The sequence below is a fragment of the Clarias gariepinus genome, chromosome 3 (assembly GCF_024256425.1).
Source record: "Clarias gariepinus isolate MV-2021 ecotype Netherlands chromosome 3, CGAR_prim_01v2, whole genome shotgun sequence".
Lineage (NCBI taxonomy): Eukaryota > Metazoa > Chordata > Actinopteri > Siluriformes > Clariidae > Clarias > Clarias gariepinus.
This window is the reverse complement of record NC_071102.1, coordinates 37,799,144-37,810,406: the sequence shown is the minus strand read 5'-3', so window position 1 is coordinate 37,810,406 and position 11,263 is coordinate 37,799,144. Positions and strand designations below refer to the sequence as shown.

Genomic DNA, 11,263 nt, shown 5'->3' with positions numbered 1-11,263 from the left:
TATGTTTCTGTACTTAATATTCATACTTACAAATTAAATTAGTATGAATAAATACAAATAAATTAAACTTTAAAAAAAAAAAAAACTAATTTTATGTTTTTATTAATAAGCACTAATACCTCTTTATTACCAGCAGTGAAACAGACCTTTGCAAGCTAGGACTGTTAAATGTAAGATCACCAGTTTATATCTTCCAAGTTTAATATGGTATAATGTGTTTAACAAGAAAGTTGAGTAAACAAAATGAAGTTTTGATACAGTGACATACATTAATCTTATTTATCTGGTAGACGAGGAGGTGTTGCAGTTATTTGCAATAATAATTAAAGCTGCTCATATCTTTACAGTACTCCTGTTTTATAGTAACTGTACTGTTAAATACATATTATTTTACAATTTTGCTGCTGGCATTTTAGGCACGTCATAGCTCATCACCATGATACCTCAATAAACTTATTCTCCTCATTGTCTCATACTTGTACATTTTACAAACTTTACTTTTCCTCTATCTAGCATATAACACCAAATGCCCAAGGAGGTCTAGAGTCTGCAGCTATTCTATTCTCTGCCTCTGGAACTCTCACCCTCATGTCATTTAAAATATTGCCACTTACCATCTTCAAATCCTGTCTCAAAACACACTTTTTAAAATTTTAATTTCAACTTTTCTTTCTTTTTTACCTATTGCATGTTTCTATCGTATCTTTGTAAAACTATGCTGTGTAGTGTCCTTAAGTGCTTTGAATGCTGCCTGTAAGAGAAATACATTCTTCTTCTTTCTTCTTCTTTCTTCTTCTTATTATTATCATTACATTTTTGAAAACTTAATTATAAGGTTTTTTTTTTTCAAAAAGCTTGGATGGAGAGGGTCATAAGCTATAAAAAATATCTAAGTGCTGCTAACTCAACTTATCAGTCGACTCTTATAAAAGTTTCTTATTTAAAACTGTAGCAAAATTAACAAGGAATAAGACCAACATAAAAAAAACATTCACCCCAGTGACCCCAATTGTAGTAGTGGGGACTTTTTTAATGACAAAGTGAAAATATCAGTCAGATAGTCCAGACTTAAAATTTAACCCTCGCGGTTCTGCTGGTGTTTTGGGACATGCCCTGATACTTGTGCATTTTTCAATTCACTTACTTTATAAACAAATAAATAGCTAAAGTCTGATTACATTGTATTCAAATTAAATTAGATTTAAATTAGATTGTCAATGTGCAGAGGCAATAAAATTCAGCACAAACTAAACTACAATAATAGGTGAACAAGTATATGTACAAGTTTGTATTTCAGAAAAAATAACAGTTATGTGTGATAAAAAAAAAATGTAAACAGGACATTTGTGAACTGGATCCTGTAGCCTAAAATTTCAAAATGATGTGAAAACTATTCTACTCATTCATTCACAGAAAACGTCTCAGGTTACATTGCTGTAACCCTGTTCCCTGAAAAAGCAGGAACGAGATGATGCATGAAAGCGCTATGGGAACATTTCTTTGTTTAACCGGTTGTAAAGCATGTGTGCTTATATAACCTCGGTCAGGTGACGTCATCTGATGAGGTGCACCTGCAGGTTATAAATATCAGTGAACCAGAAACATCCTCAGGTCAATTTTTGTCTAAAAGGATGTCCAGTCACGCCAGCAGTGCAGAATTATAGCGCAGCATCTCATTCCCGCTTTTTCAGGGAACAGGGTTACAGCAAACGGCCCTGGGTGCATGAGCCTCAGGACTTTTTTTGTGGAGATGATGCTACTCAGGTTCGGTCACTTTGAGGCGGATTGCGAAGCGCGGCGAGCCCCACCCCAGTCTCTACGAGGCCCCACCCCAGTCTCTACGTGGGGCTCGCAGAAGGAGAGTCATCAGACTCTCCTTCTGCGCCTCACGCCTTGTGAGAGCCAGACCTGGCCGGGACTGGGTGGCCAATGATTCTGAGTTTTGAGCACAGCGAAAAAAAAAAAACCTCCCAAAGGCCTGTTCATATAGTTTCGCCTCCCGAAACCCAGTGGCGACAAAAGTAACAGCGTCACCAAAAAGGCCAGAAGGTGAGATGAGGGCATCAAGGAGGAAGGACACCTCCTCTGTGGACACCATGGCAGCCATAGAGCGGCTGATAGCACGGGCCTTCTGCTTGGTTGCACGGAGAGACAGATCTTTGGCTTAGCGTAGCTCTACAAACGCCCTTTCATCAATAGACCCGCTAGTGCTAAAGTCTTTCAGCAGGTCAGCCTGGTAAGCCTGCAAAACCGCCATGGTGTGCAGTGCAGCATCAGCCTGACCCGCTGCCTAAAAAGCTTTCCCCACCAGGGAAGAAGTCAGTCTACATGGCTCGGTGGGGAGTGTGGGCTTTTTCAGGGAAGATGATGTCTCAGGAGAGAGATAGCCCGCAAGTGTCTCTTAATATATTAACGATATTCGAATAAAGTCGATGGCACCAAAACACGGAATAAATATGGCTTATTCTATGAATGAGTCAACTCGTCATGGAGGTCTCCAAAGAAGGGGAAAAAGAGTGGTTGAGGCCCCGGTGAGATAACAGTGCTCACACTCTCCCTGGAGCCTGAGGAGAGCATGCTCTTTCCCCAAACACTCAAAACAAAAAGTGTGGAGATCGCCCTCCGAAAAAGATCTGTCACACGGAAGCATGCATCTCTTATCAAGCTCTGCCATATTGGTAAGTTATCTAACACTTTCCTTCTTTTTGTTTGTATATTCGCTTTGCATGCACACGCAAACACAATGCGGTCCTTGAAGACAAAAAGACTTGTTCACTCCTATTTATAACTTGCAGGTGCATTGTCAGGTTCATGACATTGTCCATGTGCAGGTATGGATGCACAATATACATACAGAGGGGCCAACAATGGAGCGTTGATTGACATCTGTAGAGGAACACAATGCTAAACTGCCATAATTAATTTTAAGTTTACATAGATTAAAACTGTTGATGTATGTATAATTTTCTTGGTCATTTTTTGTATTTGTTAATAGTGCATAATGCATGTCAAATTTACACCAAAGACATCAACAAACCTTTTTTTTTGCACATTTTTAACACATTCCACACATTTACACCTGAGCAGATATTTGTTAATGCAAGCTAAATTGGGAGAAATACATTATAAACATTTACACCACAACTGATATTCATGAACACCTATAAGCTACATTAGGCAGTATTTTAGCCACCAAGAGCTAATGTTAGTGTTAAATTACATTTTAGGTAAGCAGTGTCATAAGCCTTATGCTAATACATGTAATGTTGAAAAGCAATGTAGACTATGGAAAACACTGCTGTATGTTGGCTTTCTGAAATCTTGTTCTTTTTGTAGACTTTTCTAAGAAACATAGGTAATGATGCTTGCTTTTGCATCCTTTTGAGGCATTGTATTGTCGTGAAACAGATTCATCTTGCCTTTATGTGTCTTCAAAGACATTTAAAAAAATAAAAATAAAATAAAATAAATTGACCATCATTTAACTCTCTGAGGTCGCTGGCCTGAGAGGCGTGGTTAATGTGGGAGCACTAAGTACCTCTCATTTCTCCCCTCTGAGGGAGCTCGGCCAATCAGCTCTTTCTAGACCTTCAGCTGCGAGAGGTTACAGCATCTCCGGATGATAGGTCAAGCACTTTACCACTGCACCACCCGGAGGCCTAATTCAATTCAATTTGTATAGCGCTTTTAACAATTGTCATTGTCGTAAAGCAGCTTTACACAATCAAATATAATTATTTAAGCTTGTATGGAATGTGAATGTGTATGAATAAAAATGGTCAGGTAGTCCCTGATAAGCAAGCCGAGGGTGACAGTGGCAAGGAAAAACTCCCTGAGATGGCAATAGGAAGAAACCTTAAGAGGAACCAGACTCAACAGGGAACCTATCCTTATTTGGGTGAAACAGAGAGCAGGAATTCATCTGTATTCATATTGTGTCTTAGATGGCAGGCAGTTAAGTCTAACAGTTGATGTTAATTGATGTTAATATGGAGTCCAGGTAGTTGTTGGAGGCTCTGGTAGACTCGTAGGAAATTTCAGTCCTGAACTGTTAAGCAACTGCAGCCAAGTCAAGTCCTCAGAGAAACAGCTGTCAAAATCAGTTGAGGCCATAACTTCTTCATGGTAGAGTGGAACCAAAACACCGGACGCATCCCAAAAAGACACACAGGGCATCCATGTGACAAGATCTCCAACCAGGGTGCTCACCAGGATGAATCTGACAGGTCCAGAGGGCAGAGGAAGTCTGAATCACTGGCAGCTCAGGAACAACATGTGTAGTTCGACAGAGAGAGGAAAAGAGAGAGGAGGCAGGAGAGGGGAGAGCAGAAGAGGAGGGATAACAGTTAGGTATGGTCACAGTCACATAATGTATAAGGTGAATGTATATTTAGTGTAGAGTGAAAGCAGGGACTCCGGCAGGACTAACTATAATAGCATAACTAAAAGGGAGAGCCAGAAGGAAACACAGACATGTGTTCTGTAAAGCAACCAATCACCTTACCATTAACAAACCTGAGTGATCAATGAGAGTGGGGAAGACAGCATCTAAACATACCAGTTCACCATAATACTTTACATCCATGAGTCCCCCAGATCTGTTCCTTTACCTAAGGCAAATCTATTCACAAAAATGCTTGATTAAATAAATAGGTTTTTAGCCTACACTGAGACTGTGTCTGAGTCCCGAACTATGACTAGGACCTATGTCTTATCAGGGTTAAGCAGAAGGCAGTTAATTAGCATCCAGTCTCTTACACCCTTTACGCATTGCTTATCTTCAGCAGGCTGGTTTTTCCTATCTGGTTTTGCTAAGACATACAGATGTGGCCGCGACTTGCCACAAGCAACATTAGAGAATTTAAATAAGTGTGTGGTGCTTTACTGAATATCCGCCAGATGGCGCATGGAATTACTTTATCTAAAAGCCAGACCAAGTACAACGAAGAATTGTGTATAATTAGTTAGCCTAAAACAATATTGTTTCCAATGCTGAAGCAAACATGATTTTTTTTGTTTTACAATAGATCTTTTATAATGAATTTATGTATATGTGCTTCATATTATTTTCATAATGATGAAATGAGATGCCCAAATTCGTGCTTTGAAATTCATAGTAAGGTTTATATATAGTTTTTGTAATGTCTTAACAGGGACAAAAAGGCAATGTCCTGATAGTAGGCTGATAGTGTTAATTATGCGAATGTCCTGATTTGTGAATATGCCAACATATCTTATTTAAAATGTCAACTTATTCAATTCATCATCAGAATACATAAATGAACAACATATTCGGTTGACCTCGGGAGGAGACTCCACTTCCCCGAGGCGGTACTATCCACAACTCTAAGGCCCGATATCATTATGTGGTCTTTAGAGGGAAAGAGGATCATCCTGGTGGAGCTGACGGTACCGTGGGAGGAGGGCTGTGAGGAAGCTGCAGAGAGAAAAAAGGGCAAATACCAGCAACTCGCCCAAGACTGCCGGGACAAGGGGTGGACAACATGGCTGATGACTGCAGAAGTCGGTTGTCGAGGATTCCCAGCTCAATCTGTGTGGAATCTGGTGACAAAGGTTGGACTGAGAGGCCACTTGAGGAAAGCAGCCGTTTGTAGGCTGGGAGAAGCGGCAGAGAGAGCCTCCTGTTGGCTCTGGCACAAGAGAGAGGACATAAGCTGGAAGCCTGGTGGAGAGGGGCAGTGACCTGGCCAGTCACTGCTGACCCGCCAACCGGAGGGTGTTGTGGTTAAGGGTCGAAACACCCAGTGAAGGCTGGAGACCACCTGACGACCTCTCTTCCAGGCCAAGGCTTCATCCATTAGAAATGAGTGTATATTAGCATCGTAGATGTATTATATAACTGAACTCTCTGGGCAACCAGTGACTTCCAGGAAAGTCTGGATGGCAACCGAGGAAGGTCGGTGACGCTGGAGAGACAGCTGACCTCCAGGAAAGTCTGGCGGGGTAACAGGGGCCAGCAACCCCTGTTGCAGCACTCGTAAGAGGGCACCAAGCAAGCTACAGAATCAACAAATGAGAAATACCCCCAGAGTCTCCCGAGAGGGGGGGGGGATGAGAGGCTCACCAGGACAGATTTGATGGCTACGACAAGGACAGTAATTCAGACGCAGAGAAGGCTCAAACAAACCACCTTGACTGAGGAGGCACCAGAGTTGAAATGCAGTTGTGGAAGGATCTGCAAGGGCGTAAGAGGGCTCAAAATACACCAGAGCAAGTCCACATGTGGACGAGGATGGATGCATGCACACCGCTAAGACGAACTGTCTGGTGAGACGCAGGAGAACCCTAGGCAGGAAGCACACCATAGTCCTAGAGATCTCTCAGTGCTGGCAATTCCCCAAGATCACACAAGGAGAACCTCCAACGCCATTCCAGAAAGCCAACCCCAGCCAACGAAGGAAAGAATCAAGTGGCCTAAAATGAGTGATGGGAAGGAGTGGTCCACGTTAGATGAAGATCTGGACAAAGTCCTTGGAGCGGTTCAGGCAGGATCAGCGGAAAGGAAGGTGGATTTACTAACAGCCATCACCTACAATGTGGCAAAGGAACGGTTTGGAGCAGTACCAAGGAGAGAGAATAAAGCAGAACCAGAAAAGCAGGATAACAGAAGAGAAAGAAAGATCAAACAACTTAGGAAGGAGATCAAAACCCTGAGGAAGCAATTCAAACTAGCAAGCACAGAGGAAAAGGAAGGAATAAAAGAGCTGACAGCTAGCCTCCGCGAGCAGCTCATCAGGACAAGAAGAGCAGAGGGGTTTAAACAGAGGCGGAAGAAGCAGGAAGCTGCACGTGCCCAGTTTATGAAGGACCCCTACCGCTTCACTAAATCACTTCTGGGGGAGGCGAGGTCTGGGACTCTAACAAGTTCCAAAGAGGAGGTGGAGCAGTCTGTTGAGAAGCCTTTCAGTGATCCTACAAGAGATGATGCCCTGGAAAGGAATCAATGGCTGACTAACATCGATCCACCTACCACATCCCTCAGAACAGAGTGTCCATCATGGAGAGAGGTCCAAGAGGTAGTCAAGCACGCAAGATCATCTTCTGCTCCAGGTCCCAGCGGTATACCATATAAAGTATACAAAAAATGCCCTAAGCTTCTACGAAGGCTGTGGAAGCTCATGCGGGTGATTTGGTCCAAGGGAACCATTTCAACAAGCTGGAGAAGGGCAGAAGGGTGCTTTGTGCCCAAAGAACAGGGATCCACACAGATCAGCCAGTTCCGAACTGTTTCCCTACTTAGTGTGGAGGGAAAGATTTTCTTTGCTGTACTTGCGAAGAGAATGAGTGCTTACATGACCCAGAATGGATATATTAACACCTCTATCCAGAAGGGCGGTGTTGGAGGTTTCTCCGGGTGTTTGGAGCATACAGGGGTCCTCAGCCAACTCATCCAAGAAGCGAAGGAAAAGTAAGGCAGCCTAACAGTTGTCTGGCTTGACTTTGCAAATGCATATGGATCTATTCCCCATAACTTGATCCAAGTAGCTCTGGACTACTACCACATCCCGCATAATATCCAGGGCATGATCACAAGTTACCTGAGAGACATCAAGCTACGATTCCAGTCTGCCAAGTTTACAACAAAGTGGCAGCCAGTGGAGAAGGGGATAGTGACAGGATGCACAATCTCTCCCATCTTGTTCATCATGGGAATGAACCTGATCATCTCTGCAGCAAGTACAAAGTCAAAAGGGCCGAAGACCATAGCAGGATGTCAACAGCCAGTAATCAGGGCATTCATGGATGATCTTACTGTGATAACACCAACTTACGTGCAGGCAAGATGGGTCCTGGCAGAACTGGATCGCATGGCCACTTGGGCAAAGATGGTCTTTAAGCCCAAGAAATCAAGGAGCCTGGTGATCCAAAAGGGTAAAACAACTGAAAGGTTCAAGCTACTTATACAAGAGGAAGTGATACCGAACATCCAGGGGAATCCGATTAGATGCCTTGGAAAGTGGTATGATGATTCCCTGTCAGACAAGAACAGCATCTCCAACACTGGAAAACAAGTTGAAGAATGGCTGAAGAAGATTGATAAGTCTGGCCTGCCGGGAAAATACAAGTGCTGGATCTACCAACATGGCCTGCTTCCGAGACTCATGTGGCTTCTCACTGTTTATGAGGTGCTCTTATCAACTGTTGAAGGAATGGAGAGGAAGTTCAGCAAGCACCTTAGAAAATGGTTGGGAATACCCCCAAGCTTTACATCCTTGGGGCTTTACATTAGGTCAGGCCAGCTCCAGCTTCCCCTGTCATCAGTGGTGGAGGAGTTTAAAGTCACCAAGTGCAGACTGTCCCTGACATATAGGGACTCTCGAGACCAACTCACCAGGGAAGCAGGAGTCAGAACAAGATCTGGCCGTAAGTGGGCCGCCAGCACTGCAATTGACCTGGCGGAATGTTCTCTTAGGAACAAAGAAATTATTGGAAACCCTTGTACTGGAAGACAGGGTCTAGGAACAGCCCATTTCCAGCAGTGGTCAAAGTCCAGCCCGAGGGAGAAGAGAACTATGATTCTGGATGAAGTCCGAAACCTTGAGGAAGAAGGGAGAAGAGCAAAATCAATCGAGCTCGTAACTCAAGGCGTATGGACGAGGTGGAACCTCCCTAAGAGAACAATCACATGGAGCGAACTGTGGCGGCTGGAGCCCTGTAGCCCATGGAGCAGTGTATGACACCTTACCAACCCCAGTTAATTTGCACAGGTGGGGGAGGAGTAAGGACCCAATGTGCAGGTTATGTGGTGGGAAAGGAACAATGGCGCACATTCTGTCTGGGTGTAAGATCGCATTGACACAGGGAAGGTACAGGTGGCGCCATGATAAGGTGTTGGCAGTGCTCGCGGACATCTTGGAGAAGGAAAGGGGGAAGAGACAACCAGCCAAAGCAAGACCACTGCTAAGTGCCATCGCCTTTGTGAAAGAGGGCCAAAGACCTGTCGTCCACAGCCAAGCCAGACAGAATCTCCTGCAGTCAGCCCAGGGATGGGAAATGGAGGTTGACCTCGAGAGGAGACTCCACTTCCCCGAGGCAGTACTATCCACAACTCTAAGGCCCGATATCATTATGTGGTCTTTAGAGGGAAAGAGGATCATCCTGGTGGAGCTGACGGTACCGTGGGAGGAGGGCTGTGAGGAAGCTGCAGAGAGAAAAAAGGGCAAATACCAGCAACTCGCCCAAGACTGCCGGGACAAGGGGTGGACAACATGGCTGATGACTGCGGAAGTCGGTTGTCGAGGATTCCCAGCTCAATCTGTGTGGAATCTGGTGACAAAGGTTGGACTGAGAGGCCACTTGAGGAAAGCAGCCGTTCGTAGGCTGGGAGAAGCGGCAGAGAGAGCCTCCTGTTGGCTCTGGCACAAGAGAGAGGACATAAGCTGGAAGCCTGGTGGAGAGGGGCAGTGACCTGGCCAGTCACTGCTGACCCGCCAACCGGAGGGTGTTGTGGTTAAGGGTCGAAACACCCAGTGAAGGCTGGAGACCACCTGACGACCTCTCTTCCAGGCCAAGGCTTCATCCATTAGAAATGGGTGTATATTAGCATCGTAGATGTATTATATAACTATATATATATATATATATATTATTTGTCGCCGTGTGGAAACCTGCGTCCTACTTTCACTTTACAAAAGGCAGCGTTTTTATCAAAAGGCTGATAAACGCATGTTGTACAGTATATACAACGTGACAGCGCTTAGTTACTGTAATCCCTCTTCTCACCTTTAATGTAGGTGTGAAGTTATAAAACCGGTTTCGCGGATGAGGGAATAGGCAGAATTGAGGGGTTTAAATCGAATTAACAAGACCGAGCAGAAGTCTCTGTCTAAAATGTATTTCGCCAGCAAAACATAGAATAAATAGAAATAAAATGTTTATTGGTACCAATTAAACCAGACTTCATAGTTGGATTTGATATTTAAGTGTAATTCATAAATTTACTAAATATATTCAGATTTTGTAAAATAACAGAACATGCTCCCTTCCTAGATCTTTTGTCCGCATCACAATGAACTGAAGCTCAGACGTCTACACGTCTATTATGTCTCCTTTGCTTTGTAATGCTCTGTTTGGAGCAACTGCTTTATATCCTAAACTGCTCACTGTCTGAAATATAGGTAATTTATTTTAATTCCTGCATATTTTAGTCATTTAGCGTTTATACATATGGTGCTTTAGAGTTAGAGGTGTCAAGTAACAACATACAAATACTTTGTTACCTTACTTAAGTAGAAATTTTGCATCTATACTTTACTTAAGTAATTATTTTTCAGGTGACTTTTTATTTCTACTGCTTACATTTTCACACTATTATCTGCACTCTCTACTCCTTAAATTTAAAAAATAGCCTTGTTACTCCTATTTTATTTTAGCTTGTCATTTAAAAAACAACAAAAAAAAAAAAAATCTGGATAAATCGCGCCATCCGGATGGAGTAAATTTGATTGTGGTTAGATGAGAAGTATAAACACACCATTCCGACACCCTATTGGTTGGTACGCAATCCATGATGTCACGTCACACACTCCAGCAAGGACGTTTAAATAAAATAGCATTTTCGGTTGATAACATTGTGATAAGTAGACGAAAATGTCCGTGATAGAGACTCAAGATTCGAGCGAAATGTCACAACCAAGCACCAGCGAGGAAGGTAACAGCACCAGAAAGGTAACAGGAATGATATATATACACAGTGGCTTGTTATTCGCCCCCCTCAAACTTTTCCACATTTTGTCACATTACAGCCACAAACATGAATCAATTTCATTGGAATTCCACGTGAAAGACCAATACAAAGTGGTGTACACTTGAGAAGTGAAACGAAAATCATACATGATTCCAAACATTTTTTACAGATAACTGCAAAGTGGGGTGTGCGTAATTATTCAGCCCCCTTTGGTCTAAGTGCAGTCAGTTGCCCATAGACATTGCCTGATGAGTGCTAATGACTAAATAGAGTGCACCTGTGTGTAATCTAATGTCAGTACAAATACAGCTGCTCTGTGACGGCCTTAGAGGTTGTCTAAGAGAATATTGGGAGCAACAACACCATGAAGTCCAAAGAACACACCAGACAGGTCAGGGATAAAGTTATTGAGAAATTTAAAGCAGGCTTAGGCTACAAAAAGATTTACAAAGCCTTGAACATCCCACAGAACACAGTTCAAGCAATCATTTAGAAATGGATGGAGTATGGCACAACTGTGAACCTACCAAGACAAGGCTGACCACCTTTACTTAC

At 43.1% G+C, this 11,263-nt stretch overlaps 1 pseudogene; it reads left to right on the top strand.

Moving 5' to 3' along the window:
- Positions 1 to 6,382: 6,382 nt before the first annotated feature.
- Positions 6,383 to 9,429, top strand: LOC128518697 (uncharacterized; annotated as a pseudogene).
- Positions 9,430 to 11,263: the final 1,834 nt, after the last annotated feature.